We start from the raw sequence: 14,833 nt of genomic DNA, 5'->3' as shown, positions 1-14,833 counted from the left end.
GAGTTCTAATTTTGTCGTCTGCTGATAGCGCCTATCGATACCTGCCCTTCAGGGGAGGAATTAACCGACCGTTTCGGCGGGTGAGGATGAGCGCTAGGCGGATGTGACGTCACGTTTGTTCCCAGCGCTCCCGCGCGGTATGTTTACATTTTTCCGAGTGCTGCCTACACGGCGTGCGCGCCGTAGAGACTCAAGTAGCCGCGTTGGACTTTTGCTGTCAACGCAAGTGTGAATGGTTGTCGCCCTGTCAATCGTCGTTCAACAGCTCCAGCGTCTTCTGGCTCTACGGCTGTGCAATCAGCCGTGGGCGTTCAACTGTCCACCATCGGCCGACTCAGGTGAGCGCTCCTTTTTGGCGGGTTTGCAATCAGTTCGCATATCTCCTACTGAAAAGCTTTCTGCTCGCTGCAGTTATATTAGCGACGTTTACGAAATTCTTAACGGCGCGTTCTCACCGTCTTGCGTCATTGTCACTGTTTATGCTGCTCTGTTCGCCTCTGTCGGCGATCGCGAGCTGTTGACGGTTTGTTGCACGGCGCAGAAACTCGCTCGCATGCAAACCCGTCTCGCCCATGGCGTTTCTTTGTCTCTTCTTTAATGTGGCGTCATTAAAATCACTTGTTAGCCTCGAGGCTTTTTCTAGACAACGTGCCTTGTGCTAACCGTGTTGTAACGAAAATGAACTTGCAGTACGATCTATTGGTGAAGTTAGGAGCGTGACAGGACGCTGTTGGGAAGGTTTTCGTGTGTGCGTGTGGTTCGTGAGGGCGTTGTAACCAACGGTGTTTCATTCCTCATGGTCCATTTCTTTCTCTTGCAGCATCTTTTGACTGCAGTCGCGGTGCCCCTAGCCTGCCTGCAGCACTTATCCTGCCATTCCAGTGGGAACTAATGTTCGCAGGCCACTTGTCACAACCTAACGGGTTCCCGCACTTGCCTGGCTTGTAATTTATGGTATACTTTAGATCCACCATTGCGTTCTCACTCTGTGCGTACATTTAAAGCGAGTGTTTACACTAACGTGGCAGTAGATAGCCATGAAGACAGCAGCGTGTGTACTGGAAATGCCTGCCAGTGAAAACAAAACCAAACGATCTACGGATCTATGCCAGCTTGACCGTTACAAGTCTTTCTGCGAGTATCAAAGCAATGAACAGCTGGGGATATCTCGTGTGCAGAATTGTGTTCTTCCTTCTATTTGTTATCTATTTGCTGGTATAAATTTAAGAATTGATAGTATGAGTAAGGTAGACAGAGAAAAAAGTGATTGCGTTGCTCTTGGAAATACTTTACACGAAATAAAACTGCTTCCTGCGAGTTCGCACTGCTTAGTGCAGTAAAAAAGGTTCTGTATAACAAATAATTTGATGCACCTAAACCCATCTGTGATGAAGGTACGTTGTGCATGGATTATTTAAGGGCAAGTTATTAACTCTGGCAAAGCAAGAAAGTGACCTCTTTGTTGTGCAGAAAACTAGTTTAGTAGTAATTTTGGCTTTTGTCTGGACATTGTCAACAGGAATAGTAGCCTTGGCGCACGACTTTGTGGACACTTTCCTGTCACCTTCCTTCAATGCCAACACAGCGGCGGTGAAGACGCCTCGGCAATCGAAATCACATGATGTCAGGCAGTTACTGCTGGATCATTCATTCTACCATGAGGGCATCCTCTACAAGCCGTGAGGCCTTGCTCTGTTTTCTGCTGGGGCTCTTTTCGTTGCCAAGTGCCATGGTCTTTTTGGGTAAAGCTCCCCAAAACAAAGTGGTCTTGTCCCTGTTGGAATTGTCATGTTATCCGTATAAAATTCAGAACACTGATGCTTCTGCTGCAAATACAAGAAGTGCTGCAGATTTGCACATGTGGGAGCTCGGTTTTTATCTACGTGTGTGAAAGATGTGTCGCATGATACAGGGCGGAGATGCCATGGTGCTATAAAATATGTTAGAGAACTTTGGATTGTATCTAAAAAGGAGACAGCAAGCTCTGACGCTTCCTCTCTAACTCTAAGAGAAGGGCGCAGAGAACGATGTTTGATTTTAAAGGAGTTCAGTCATCGATGTGTCATGAAAAACTGATTTAAAAGGATGGCGAGGCATGGATGAAATTTTAAAAGCATAAAGGAGATCTGTGTATGCTCGCTGGCGTTGTAGGTTCCATTTATTGCACTCCACATACATGCTTTCAACTGGACTAGTCCGGAAGGCACCACATGCCAAACGGAGCCCTAGATGAGGCACAGGGTCCAGCATTCTGAGGAATGTTTTAGTGGCTGACCCATAGACAACGCTACCGTAGTCCAATCGTACAATGCACCTTTTGTGTCATCATATATGGAGCCTCAATTTTTTGCTGCAGTGTAAACCATGCCAATGCATGTTTGTAAATGTCCATTCCACCAACAAATTCACGGCATGCCTTGACAGTAAGCGCAGTTTTGTGCATCTAGATAATCACCTGTACCTATTTATCACAGGCCTGCAACTTGCACATGGTCGGATTTAAGCACCCTAAATGTAGCAACTGTAGCCGACCATAACACATAATCTTGAAAACGCTACCTTATCAACGCGAAAGCAATATGTGGCCCATTGACTAAGCAGCCACTATCCACTGTCTGTGCTAGCACAACAGCTCCTAGATTGGCCGGCAGTGCAAAGAGTGAATTGAGTTCAAAACAACTTTGGGAAGAGTTGAAACCGCATGGGAACCAAACCCAGGACGTCCCTAGTGCAAATCCAGCATTACATCCTTGACACCACTATAGCTCAGTGGCTCTAGCTGACTAAAGGTGGACCCAGGGAGCGCATTGTGACCTTAAACTGAAAAAACGTCCAGAGGTACAAGCAACCCGAGATACTACGAGTTTGAAATTTCTTGGCGATTCATTAGGTCACACGCTCAAGCTACAACACATAGCCATAACATCCCCACTCAGGTGAATTGGCCAGTCACGATGATAGCTGCTGTCAGAAGCTCACGGCTGTTTCACCAATCCCCGTTTGTCTTAAAACAATGCTGCTTAAATTACACACTGGCCAACTGCACCTCGTCGAGTATATTTTACGCTCCTGGCATTCTGCATTGCCCTTGTTTAGTGTTAAAGAACTATGTATTTGATCACATGTGAAGACTGCCATTTCTGTTGGAGAGCATTTCGTGCTTTCAACCTGAATGGGTTGACTCTCATCAATTCAACACTGACTGCGCACTTTGATTGTGGTGTAATAAACAGAAAACCTGGATAGAGCCAAAATACTGAAGAGTAAATTATGCTTGGCTATATACATTGCACAGCGTAGCTGTAAACGTCAAAATTCGACTTTTTAGGTTTCACGTGGCAAAGCTCGGCATAGCTTGGGCCAACTATGAGGTGTACTGCAGTGGAGGGCTATAGGTTAAGTCAGGCCACCTATGAATCTTTTGACATGCTTCGAAAACTTGGCACACAGGCATTTTTTTGTTCTACCTAAACCAATGCTTTGGACTGGCCAAAATGTTTTGTACGGGTGAAACTGCACTATGCAACTGCAAATAAGAATTGAACCAACTTACTGTTGTGTCCCTTCGAGAATCCAGTGCTTGCCCAATATCGAAAATTGCATCCAGGATTCCAGCAATTGATTCAAGAAATGTACTTGTATGTCCAAGGAACGAGCTCGAATAAAAAGTTACCCTTCTTTATCTGCATTACTTGCATATTTATTTATTTGAAAATTTTTAGCACGAAAACAACAAAACACAAACAGGCAGTGCTGTCACTTTTCGTGCTCTCTCTCTCTCTCTCCCGTGCTTTGTTGTTTTTGCACTGTTTATTATTTTTAAAAATACGCCAAATTTGCCATTTTAGTTGGTTTTGTTTGTTTTGATGTTATGCTGTGTTGCCAAGGAAACTGTAAATGTCACCTCCAAGAAAAAAAAAAAGAATACGTACCTAGCATTTGTAAGTGTATGCTTCTTGATGGATAGGAACTCTTACTATGTGAAAGTGAAGCCAAGAAAATTAAAACACCAAAGTCGTCACAAACACTGAAGAATGTTTATTGACATGGCATCACATCACTTGCTGGACATGCAACAAGGCCCCATAACGCTGCTCACGCAAGAGTGCAAAGCATGCTTTGTGGCTAATACCACTTGATAAAAATACAAACAGGCACTTATCTGCCCCAAGGTGACCCTGAATGCAAATGTGACGTGCACAACTGGAAATCAACAAAAGAGTTTGGGTCAGTTTGTGGGATAAGTGAAAAGTGTGGACAAAAGTCGAGAGCACCTTTATGTGTTAGATGACGAGACTGCTAGCACAAGACAGGAAGGACCAAAGGGTGCTTGCTCAGTATTGTATGGCTCTAAATAGGTGCAGATTGCTACTCACTGGACCAAAAGTCCTGGAAGACCCCTGATTTTAAAGCAAAACTTTTTATGTCTCACCAGTGGAATATGCCATGCCAAAAAGGCATTGCAGAAAAGCCAACTTTCTCTGACAATGATAGTGATCGTGGGTGAAGAAGTGCAGAAAATAAAACGCTTCCTGTAGTCAGAAACGAATCAGGACCCTCGCGGTGTGAGGGTCCTGATTCGTTTCTGCGGTGTGAGGGTCCTGAAATTAGACAAAAATAGTGTACCTCGCAATCTAACGACGACGGCAGTTGAATGCGAAGCTTTCGTCATGCAAAATCAAGCGGCGAAGTTTCAAAGCCACTGCGAACAAAAGTCCGTGACGCCATTACAACATGGTCGAAGCAGTTTTAATTTGGATAGCGGTGCATCAACATGCAAAATTAGACAAAAATAGTGTACCTCGCAATCTAACGACGACGGCAGTTGAATGCGAAGCTTTCGTCATGCAAAATCAAGCGGCGAAGTTTCAAAGCCACTGCGAACAAAAGTCCAAACTGCGTGCAAGTCAAAGTGATAGCTCAACGAGTCAATGTTTAAGCTCAGATGACAATAAAGCAAGGAATCCCTCACGAGAAAACTGAGTTAACCATTGTTGTCGTAAGACAAAGGGGTGCATGTTTTTTTACTTGTAATTATGTCAATTAATGAACACATGAAAGAACAAGTAACGGAGAGCAAGGAGCAATGATGAAACTGACAACAGCCACAGATTTGCACATGCCTATTGCAGAGAAGGAAATCTGGAGAGGCACTGTCTGGACAGGAAAGGGAGCAGTAGAGGAGCACAGCAGTTGCGTCTGAACCTTCCCACACAGCCGAACAAGGAGGGAGAATGAGGCAAATGGACAAAATTAAGGGTTGGGAGTCTTAGTAGCCACTGCACTTTCCTGTCAACCAGGCGTGTGGCCGGATGGAATAGATGAACAGCAACGTGGGAGCTAGAGGACTGCTTGCTGGCGACACTACTACCACCCAGTAGTCTGTACTCCACAGTGCACAGTAGGAGGAACCAAACTGGAAGTGGGGCTGCAAATCGGCAGGATGTTACAAATGGAAAAAGTGCTGCGTGGCTGTCACAAGTCAAGGTCAATTACCCTTAAGGGGAGGTGCCAAAACACCTTAAAGAGAAGATGAAGACATGACATTTGGATCTAGTGGCTAAAAATGAACCATTCATGTAGCGCCCCACCGTAAAAGGGGATTGACCTTCACTCATTTCCTGAAATAAAGTTTAAAAGAGGTTCATCCCGGGCAGTTGCCACCAGCACCCTACAGTAGTATAGTGGAAACACACCTCAATCTTTGCTTTTAGGAGGTCTTTTACCGAGCTGTCTACCAAAAATCAAATTATTTTTTTTAAGGGGGCACACTGGTCTTAAACCAAAAAAACATGGGTTTTAAAGTTAGGACGATAAAAATCGAGAGATAGGTGTAATTTTTCATTGAAACTGTAGATATGAAATTTCTTTCTGTGTAAAACAACTATATTCGAACTTATTTGGATTTTTATGTTTGATTTTTTGACAGCCTTTGTAAGGAAGGAAGGACGGAATAAAAGTAAAGGAAAGGCAGGAATGTCAACCAGGCTGTGGCCTAGCTTGCTTTCCTACACGTGGGGAAGGGGAACAATGGGAAAAAAGATGAAAAGCAGTACAAAAAGAAGGTAAAGAGAGAGCGTGTAAAAAAACTGCTGGAGGGATGCAGCTGAACAATGTACCGGTGAACTGTGCACAAATCAAGGACTGACTGCCATAAGACTAACATTATCATAATATATGGTCTGTAGCAGAAGTAACAGCTGTTTGGAGTTTGGGCCTGGACGGCAACACCAGTTTTTCTGGTTCCCACCTTCTAGGCCCAAACTTCAAATGGTTGTAACCTCTGCTACAGAATGATAATGTTAGTATTATTGCACTCCTTGACTTGTGCACAGTTCACTGGTACTTTGTTCAGCAGCGTCCCTCCAGCAGTTTTTTTTTATAAAGGCTGTCGTAAAATCAAACATAAAAATCCAAATAAATTTGAATATAATCGCATTACACAGAAACAAATTTGATAGCTATATTCAGAATGAAAAACTACATGTCCCCCAAAATTTAATGTCATACCTGTAAAAATAATGTTTTTGATCAAAGACCGATGTGCCTCCTTAACTCGAAGCTTTCACTCTTGCAACTTGAGTCAAAGTCTGAAATCTAAACTGCTTCGACCGTGTCAGAATGGTGCAGTCTGACAGACAATGGTTTCATAATGCAAGGGATGCTGGTTCCATTACGACCACGGGAAGCGTTTCTTATTGAGGTGCTTGATGTGCTTTTGCTTATCACCCTGATCGCTTTGTGAAACCCACTAGAAAAAAATGTACAATTTCTACTACAAAACTCATCTAGGACAAACGGGGTAACACCTAAGACGGAGCAAGCTTCTGCGATGAAAATGTTTGACAACAATTCCGAAGGACAAATTTTTCTTATTTCCTTACTTCCAAGTTTCCCACAAAGGTGTGCAGTTTTCCTTTGTTACTGTACGGCTGCACTTCAGAAGGATGTCGAACTTTTCGCTCACAGAAGGCATGCATCTCCGTTCAGCTTGGACCCCTGCAACAATTGGCAGCTAAGTGTGCCTATCAACTACCGTGATAAAATTCTTGGTACTTGCATGAAGAGTACACACGTAACGAAAGACACGAAAGGTACGAACTGGCGAAAGGTTTACCATGTTTCTTGTAGGCAGTTTCTCGTACTCCGAATTACTTGGTATATTAAACCATTTTTGCCGCATAAAGCTGCTCAACTTTACATGCTTCGTTGTGGTGGGAAGAAGCTTTATTCTGTGTTAATTGGTATATTAAACCATTTTTGCCGCATAAAGCTGCTCAACTTTACATGCTTCGTTGTGGTGGGAAGAAGCTTTATTCTGTGTTAATTATTTTGAAGTGCAGCATAGTCCTTTTGTTTTCTGTCAACCTCATCTGCACTGAATTTCAATTAAAAAATGAGTGCCCTTCCACTGTGTGAATGATGACCTGCAAAGCTGGATGCAGTCCACGGAGTGCACGAAACAAAACACGTTTGTCGTAATTTGCGATGGAGCATCCTTCCTAGCCAATTAGCTGAATGAACCTCTGAAGGATCCAAGCTTTGTTCTTGCAGATAAACATGGTCCTGCCTGTGTCCCTCCCGCGTCGTAACCATCTTACTCTTTGTGTAACGCCGGGTTCAGACTGTTGCCACAACTGTCGTAATAACTTTAAAGAATGACGTCATTTCACGTCTCAGCCAAACGAACTGCGTGACATGCCATTTTTTTCGTCCATAGATCACGATGCGGCTTTTGCGTCGGTAGTCTGAACATAGCTTAACATACAAACCCAATCCGCTGTACCACTAAGGGCTCCGGACAGTTCCCATTGGGCCGTTTAACGTCCGCGTTTAAACCTCACACCAGCACAACGGACATTCCATCCATCAGGGCGGGCAAGAAACCCATGGCTGCGCGTGCCCGCCCCCCCCTCCTCCCTCCCACTATTCTTCACTACAAACCTGCGCACGCGTAAACCGGCAGCCAGACATGTGCACGTGCTTAAAAGTGACAGACACCGTCGAAAATATCCCCTGATAGCCCTCTGAAGTGATATTGGCTCACGCTGGCATTCCAAGCGGGCAAGCTGTTGTTCATCCGGAAGGGATTTGTCGCTACTCGAAGAGGTGAACTTGGTGCGGTAACGGCGCCGCCAGCAGCTTTCTGTTGTTTTTGTGCCCATTGGCGCTTGTGATCGGGCCAACACTTCAATTCTTGCTCTTCGTCCTCCAAACAAACGGCATGCATCCGTCACATAACGATTTAAAACCTTAAAGCCCTTGAGCTCTATTCTCCAGGACAAAGATGTGGCTGTACGTTTTCCTTCCCGCTCGTATGGATCTTCCTGTGTGTGTAAGATGTATGTGTAACACATCAACCCCCACCACCCGAACCGCTGGATTAAGGAGGACAGCCAACTAACTGCATTGAGCCATGTAATTTTGACATCTAAATCTCGCACCAGCGCCACCGGCATTTCAGTAGCAGCGGCAAGAAGCCTAGCTGTGCATGCACACCCCCCCTTTTTTTACCCGCAAACTGTGCACGCATAAACCGGCCACCGATGATGGCGCATACTTAGGCGTGAAAGACACCAGCGAAAATGTCGCTCGGAAGGCCTTCCAAGCTCAAAAAGAAATATGGGCTCAAGCCGGCATTCCCACTGGGGAAGTTTCTCTTCTACCGGCAGGGATTCGCAGCTATTTGGCGAAGTGAATTTGAGCGTCAACAGTGACGGTGAGTTTCGGTCGTTTTAGGGGGCTGCCCTTTGGTAACCGCTACCTGGGCTTCGCGAGAGCGGCGTATGTTTTTGTCCACGTATCCTAGTGAGCGAACACAGCAGGGACGAAAGGAAGAAAACGGAGAGGAGTGTCTGGCGAAGGCTGAAGGGGAGTACGACACGTGCGGCTATGGCATCACCTCTTTCACTGCCTTTCCCTCGCACGTCTTATGCACCGCCACCAAGGAGTGCCCTCCCCCTGACACTTTCCCCAGACGCTGTTCCATTCTCCGCTAATCCAAACCATGTGACGTTTGCGCGGGTGGTTATGCAGCAACATGCTCGCTGCTCAATTGTGCGGGGCTAATCCGAACCATGTGACTATTGCGCGGGAGGTTTGAAAATGATTTGCAACATGCTGGCCGGCGGCGGCGGCGTACTACGAGGTAGCAGCAGAGTAACCCACGCCGCCGTATGTTCACTGATAACGCGAACACTTCCTGAGACTCAGCAGAAATGCGCCATGACCGAAAAGACTGCAGCTCGTGCTGCGAACATATTTCATATTGGGGAGTGTAGTAATCATGAGTGCATTTTTACGCCAGTCCCTGCTTCTGTTTATTTTTCGCAATCATCTGATAACCGCACTACCGCTGTTAGCTGCCGACTGTGTAACTTGCCAAAGGGGCATCGGCAGAGGCGAGGGGGAAAATAGTTGTGAAAGAGGGGTGAGCGGTGGTGAGGAACCCCGGAGCAGCGCCGAGTAAATCGATGACACCGGAATGAAAACTGGGGGGGTTAGACATATACTGCTTTGCAGTAAAAAGTTCCCAGTTTTCAATGTGTGGATTCGAGCTTGTGGATACTCCATGATCAAAACCTATAAGTGTGAAAAAGTATTGATGTAACCTATTATAAATTTTGGACGATGCTATATGTACTACGTAGTGAAGTCCCACAGTCCCACCAGATTTTGCTATACCCAACACCAATATAGCATTATCTAGGTGCAGTCAGAAACACTTTTTTATATGTGTTCACGTACTTTTAAGCATTCGGAGGGTCAACATGGCTGCTTGTCACTGCTTCTGACTGATCATCCATGGGCTGATCCCACCAATCTGGCTGCCACAAATCACAATAATAACGTGGAAGTCTTCAATTGTGGGCTGGACTGACACACAAAATCCGCGCCAGGGCTGTCAAGCTGGCGGGGCAACTTTATGATCGCGGCGTCAACCCACCACAGTGGTTCGAACACTTGCCCAGTATGAATGTAGCTATTTCTGGCATCGTTGGTTTGGTCCATAATGCTTGCTTTACTGATGTTTAAGTACAACACCTGTGTCGACTGGCAAGCTTATATTTCCTCAACAGCTTCTCTAGCTCGCCCAGACTTTCTCGATACACAACTCTGAGCTGACGTGCGAGCATGTCTGTACGTCGTGTGGAGACCATGCAACTGAACGGTGCGAATGCAGATTTGATGCTTTCAGAGCATTTCACTACTTCCTTCGATCAACAAGAGAGAAACTGTCAGTAATGCTCGGAGAAAGACTGGGCGAGTCAGGAATGTTGCTTAGACATTTCCTAGTACCATATAAATAGTGTACTTAATCTTCCTCAGAGCCAAAACATCATTTTAGGTTGTGGTGAAACAGACCATTCTTTCTTTTTGAAGCACTCCTTTGTTTATGTATTGAAAACCAATTTGCCCAGAGGCACACTTCATAAGTTATTTGTGTATATGGCTAATTTTTTACATTTTAACATTTATATGTTCTCATTGTGTAGTATGATACTAATCTTGAGCATATCATTTTCGAAACAGAGGTGGTTTTCTTTAGGTGGCAGTTCCTTTTCTCTACAAAAAAAAATAGCGCTTACTGTAAAAAGGGTTCAAACAATAAAAAAGGAAATCTGTTTTAAATAAGGACGAGAAAGGTTCACGTCAATTTATATGGCTGAGAAAAAGATTATGGCGGTCACTAGACGTGCTGTGGTTCCCGTAGGGCTAACAAGTGATTTGCAAAAAACTGGACAACACTTCCCATGGTGCGGTCACATGCTGTTCTGCACAGATGGCATCTGGCCCCATTTTGTCTGACTGGCAATGAAAACTGCCTGCTTCAAAATAACAAAGACATTTTTTGGCCACATTTATATTCAGGCAGAAAGTGTTGTGCAAACCATTGCACATAATATTGCCTGGTATGAAAAATGTGCTCAATAAGTTTCGCAGGAAAGCTGGTTTCGAGAATTGAATCGTGCCATAGGACGAAACAAAATTAACTAATAATTATAATTAAAAACAACACAACAGAAGTCCTGAGTTTTGCCATGGATATTTTTGTGCTCTTTCTGTATCACGTTTACAACCAGTATTGCCGTGCTGTTAATTACATTGTACCTTTGGTCTCATAGGTCACCCAGAAAGGACAACACCAACTGAAGCCGAGGAAGTAGTGTAAAAAAAATTCACTTTATATTGTAAAACAATAACAGTATTGATGTATTCTTGAATGCGTAAGAAACAACAGCCTCCCTTGGACCTTTTGGATGCAGACCTATTTTTAATTACCAGCAAACATTCTTTTTATTTTACGGTGAAGGGGTGGGGCTGCTTCTTTTCCTTCAGCTTGTTAAGTTGGCCGTTTTTCATATATGACCAGGTATTTAAGCATTCAGAAGTAGACGCATCATGATCAGGTATAGCTTGAGTCCAACTGATTAGGCGTGTTCTGATTTTTGTCATGCTAAGCGTCACACTCCGAATGCTCCCCATGAGCACAAACGAGTTGCAGTGAATGACTGAAGATAGCACGTAATTTTTTTATCAACATGTAACCGCCTAAGAGTTCACATGGCATAAAATTAGTAGCGGTTGCCCAGCAGTTGGGCAACACGCCACTATTTAAACTAAATGCAGATGCTACTCGACAGTTTTCCTCCAGCTTAGCGACTGCCTTTTCCATGTATTTTCTAGTTCATAAATATACCATACAATGCTTGGATGCAGCAGCTCTCATAAACTACAAAATGACAAGAATAAGATGGGCATTGCTTCCACAGATGATCTTTTTGTATCATTCATGACATGAAATCTCGAACTGAGTCTTTGGATCTTGGTAACAAACTGTTTCAAAGCACAATGCAAACCGTGATGGAGAAACAGCATTACATCAGGTGCATAGCCTGGGACACTGTGCAGCTGAAAAAAATATCTATAAGTCTTCCTGCTTCATTTTCCTGTGTCTACAATACAAAGCGCGTTTATTAACAATAAAAGCAGGGTGGTAGGAGGGTGTAAAACGTTTAATGATCGCATTGAAAAATAATGTGCCTTAAAGGAGCCATGAAGAGAAAACACAAGTTTGGTTCATTCAAAAGATTGTCTCGTTAAAATCATACTGACACCACTTTTACCGTAAACTTTGCTCAAATAAGCTACATAATTAGGAAAAAAGGGAATGGCCATGTGACCCACTAGCTCATTTTTCGCAACAGAACCTATGAAGTCATACCAGACAGCCCTGCGATTGGCGGAGAGCGGCAAAGGCAAACGCAAATTAGGCAGAGCTTATAAGCTTGCAGAACGAGCTATTTGCGCTTAAATTGAGGGCACATTCTTTTTAAAGCACTAAGAATGGTGGGACAAACACTGGAGGTTACGAAAGCACACGTAAACATAGAAGTACCGATGCGTACTGCTGTTGCACTATGCTTGGTCTAGCTGCACAGGACTGCGGGCCTTTGGGGTTGTTTCAGATGACATTGGCCGATTGACGCAAGTGATGATGTCTTGCATGACCGTATTTGTCGAGGGAGCACCATGTTTCACGAAACGATTGTCTCCATGAACAAAACAAGCCAGGTACAAATACGTTCACAAAAAAACCAAGGGCAGAAAATGGCTTGCCGCGGTGTGGTGGTGTCATCTAGGTTCACTAACGGTAAACAAGGCCCTGTGATGTCATTGCAGACCACGAAAACGCATTTAGTGGGGAAATCAAAATTTTAACTTGCATTAACTAATTTCTCAGTGAATAAAGCACCGTTTGCATGCGGACAAGCGCTGGGGGCCCTATAAACACGAAATCTTTCGAATAACACAAACTTGTGTTTTGTCTCCATGGCTCGTTTAAGCTTTTTTTTTAAATGCTATGGATGAGCTGCTTCACATAAAAGGCGTATTTTACAACATTCTTAGCCTTGTATGGCTTTCTCGCACAGCTTAGACGTCGTGTAAAAAAGCCAACTTGGTCTAGCAGCTCAAGGCAAGGTAGGCGCACCTTCTCCCGTTTGCACTCAAGAGTTTGCATGAGCAGGCATTAATTGACTGCTGCATAATCGAGTAAAACTGAAGGCACTTCGCACTATGAGGCACAGGGCAGCGTAGTAGACCTCTCACTCGAGGATCTTCAGCGTAAACCAAGACATCGCGTACAAAAGGTAATTTTTTTGGCTTTGTAAATTCAATGCAGCCTCGGCAGCCAGGAATCGAACCCCAGACATTGTACATCCCTGCAGCCACAGGAGACCTTGAGAGATCTGAGCAATCTGGCACCTCAGAAATCTCATGAAGATGAATAAAGCTACCGTGTGATATTATTTAGAAGGTTTACAAAACCCAAGGATAGACAGCATAGGGGCACTAGATACATACTTGCTTACACAAAACTCAAAAGTAAAAAAAAAATGACGTGGGCAGCCAAGGCACGGTAAATCTACGGTGTTGACCAACACCATGTATTGTGTCCTGGCCGACCACGTAATTTCTGTGCCTGCCTCCACTGGAATGTGAAAGGCGCCGTAAACAGCCCTGTGGTCAGCCATAACCCATTACACATCCAAGACTACAGTGCAAACTTTGTCGTGACGGAAACCACGTACGATGCCGTTTGCACGAAGGCCACGCCAGCCTGCCTCATAGATTGCGCGATATCGATAGTGCATATAACAATTTCTGGTGGGACTTCACTAGGTGGTACATATAGCATCGTCCATACATTTTCAACAGTAAAAAAAATAAAGGTAGTAAATAAGCAGTGCATAAGCTATCTATCCCTACCTCTTCATTGTTTCACTACTTACTGAAAAACTTGTGCTTGAAAATGTCAGGCTGGAATGGATACGTAGACCAGGGTGGTATTGACATTGGCCTAAATAACTGAGTTTGATTTCCAGTACACACGCTGCTGTCTTCATGGCTATCAACTACCGTGTTACTGTAAACCCTCACTTGAAATGTACGCAGAGTGAGAACGCAATGGTGGATCTAAAGTATACCATCAATTACAAGCCATGCAAGTGCGGGAACCCGTTAGGTTGTGACAAGTGGCCTGCGAACATTAGTTCCCACTGGAATGGCAGGATGAGTGCTGCAGGCAGGCTAGGGGTACCGTGACTGCAGTCAAGAGATGCTGCAAGAGAAAGAAATGGAACATGAGGAATGAAACACCGTTCAGGCAGCAGTAAATAAACAGTCTAGGATGAGTAAAAAAAGGTCAAACGACAGGGAAGACCACACAAGCAGTGCTCTTGCCCGCCCTGCGTTATCCGGGTCGTTCCCGCTGAATTTCCATTGGTTATTGAACGCCGACTGGCCTCACTATTAAAGATGAAAACACATAACGAAGTCAGCATCCCTTGGCAGGCACTCCTGGCAAGCAAAAGTGCTGGATGCAGTAACGAGTGCAACAGGCTAAAGCAGTGTGTTACAACGCCCTCACGAACCACACGCACACACGAAAACCTTCCCAACAGCGTCCTGTCACGCTCCTAACTTCACCAATAGATCGTACTGCAAGTTCATTTTCGTTACAACACGGTTAGCACAAGGCACGTTGTCTAGAAAAAGCCTCGAGGCTAACAAGTGATTTAAATGACGCCACATTAAAGAAGAGACAAAGAAACGCCATGGGCGAGACGGGTTTGCATGCGAGCGAGTTTCTGCGCCGTGCAACAAACCGTCAACAGCTCGCGATCGCCGACAGAGGCGAACAGAGCAGCATAAACAGTGACAATGACGCAAGACGGTGAGAACGCGCCGTTAAGAATTTCGTAAACGTCGCTAATATAACTGCAGCGAGCAGAAAGCAATTGAGCTTTTCAGTAGGAGATATGCGAAC

General features: G+C 44.6%; 1 long non-coding RNA gene across 1 annotated transcript; it reads left to right on the top strand.

The window, feature by feature from the left end:
• Window positions 1-42: 42 nt before the first annotated feature.
• Window positions 43-1,857, top strand: LOC144148676 (uncharacterized). Its single transcript, XR_013318023.1, has 2 exons — window positions 43-338; window positions 821-1,857. It is a non-coding gene; the product is annotated as an uncharacterized LOC144148676 (long non-coding RNA).
• Window positions 1,858-14,833: the final 12,976 nt, after the last annotated feature.

The sequence above is a fragment of the Haemaphysalis longicornis genome, unplaced genomic scaffold (assembly GCF_048455015.1).
Source record: "Haemaphysalis longicornis isolate Haplotype H1 unplaced genomic scaffold, Haemaphysalis longicornis Haplotype H1 scaffold_8, whole genome shotgun sequence".
Taxonomy (NCBI): Eukaryota; Metazoa; Arthropoda; class Arachnida; order Ixodida; family Ixodidae; genus Haemaphysalis; species Haemaphysalis longicornis.
The sequence above is the reverse complement of the archived record's forward strand: the minus strand, read 5'-3'. Positions and strand labels throughout refer to the sequence as shown.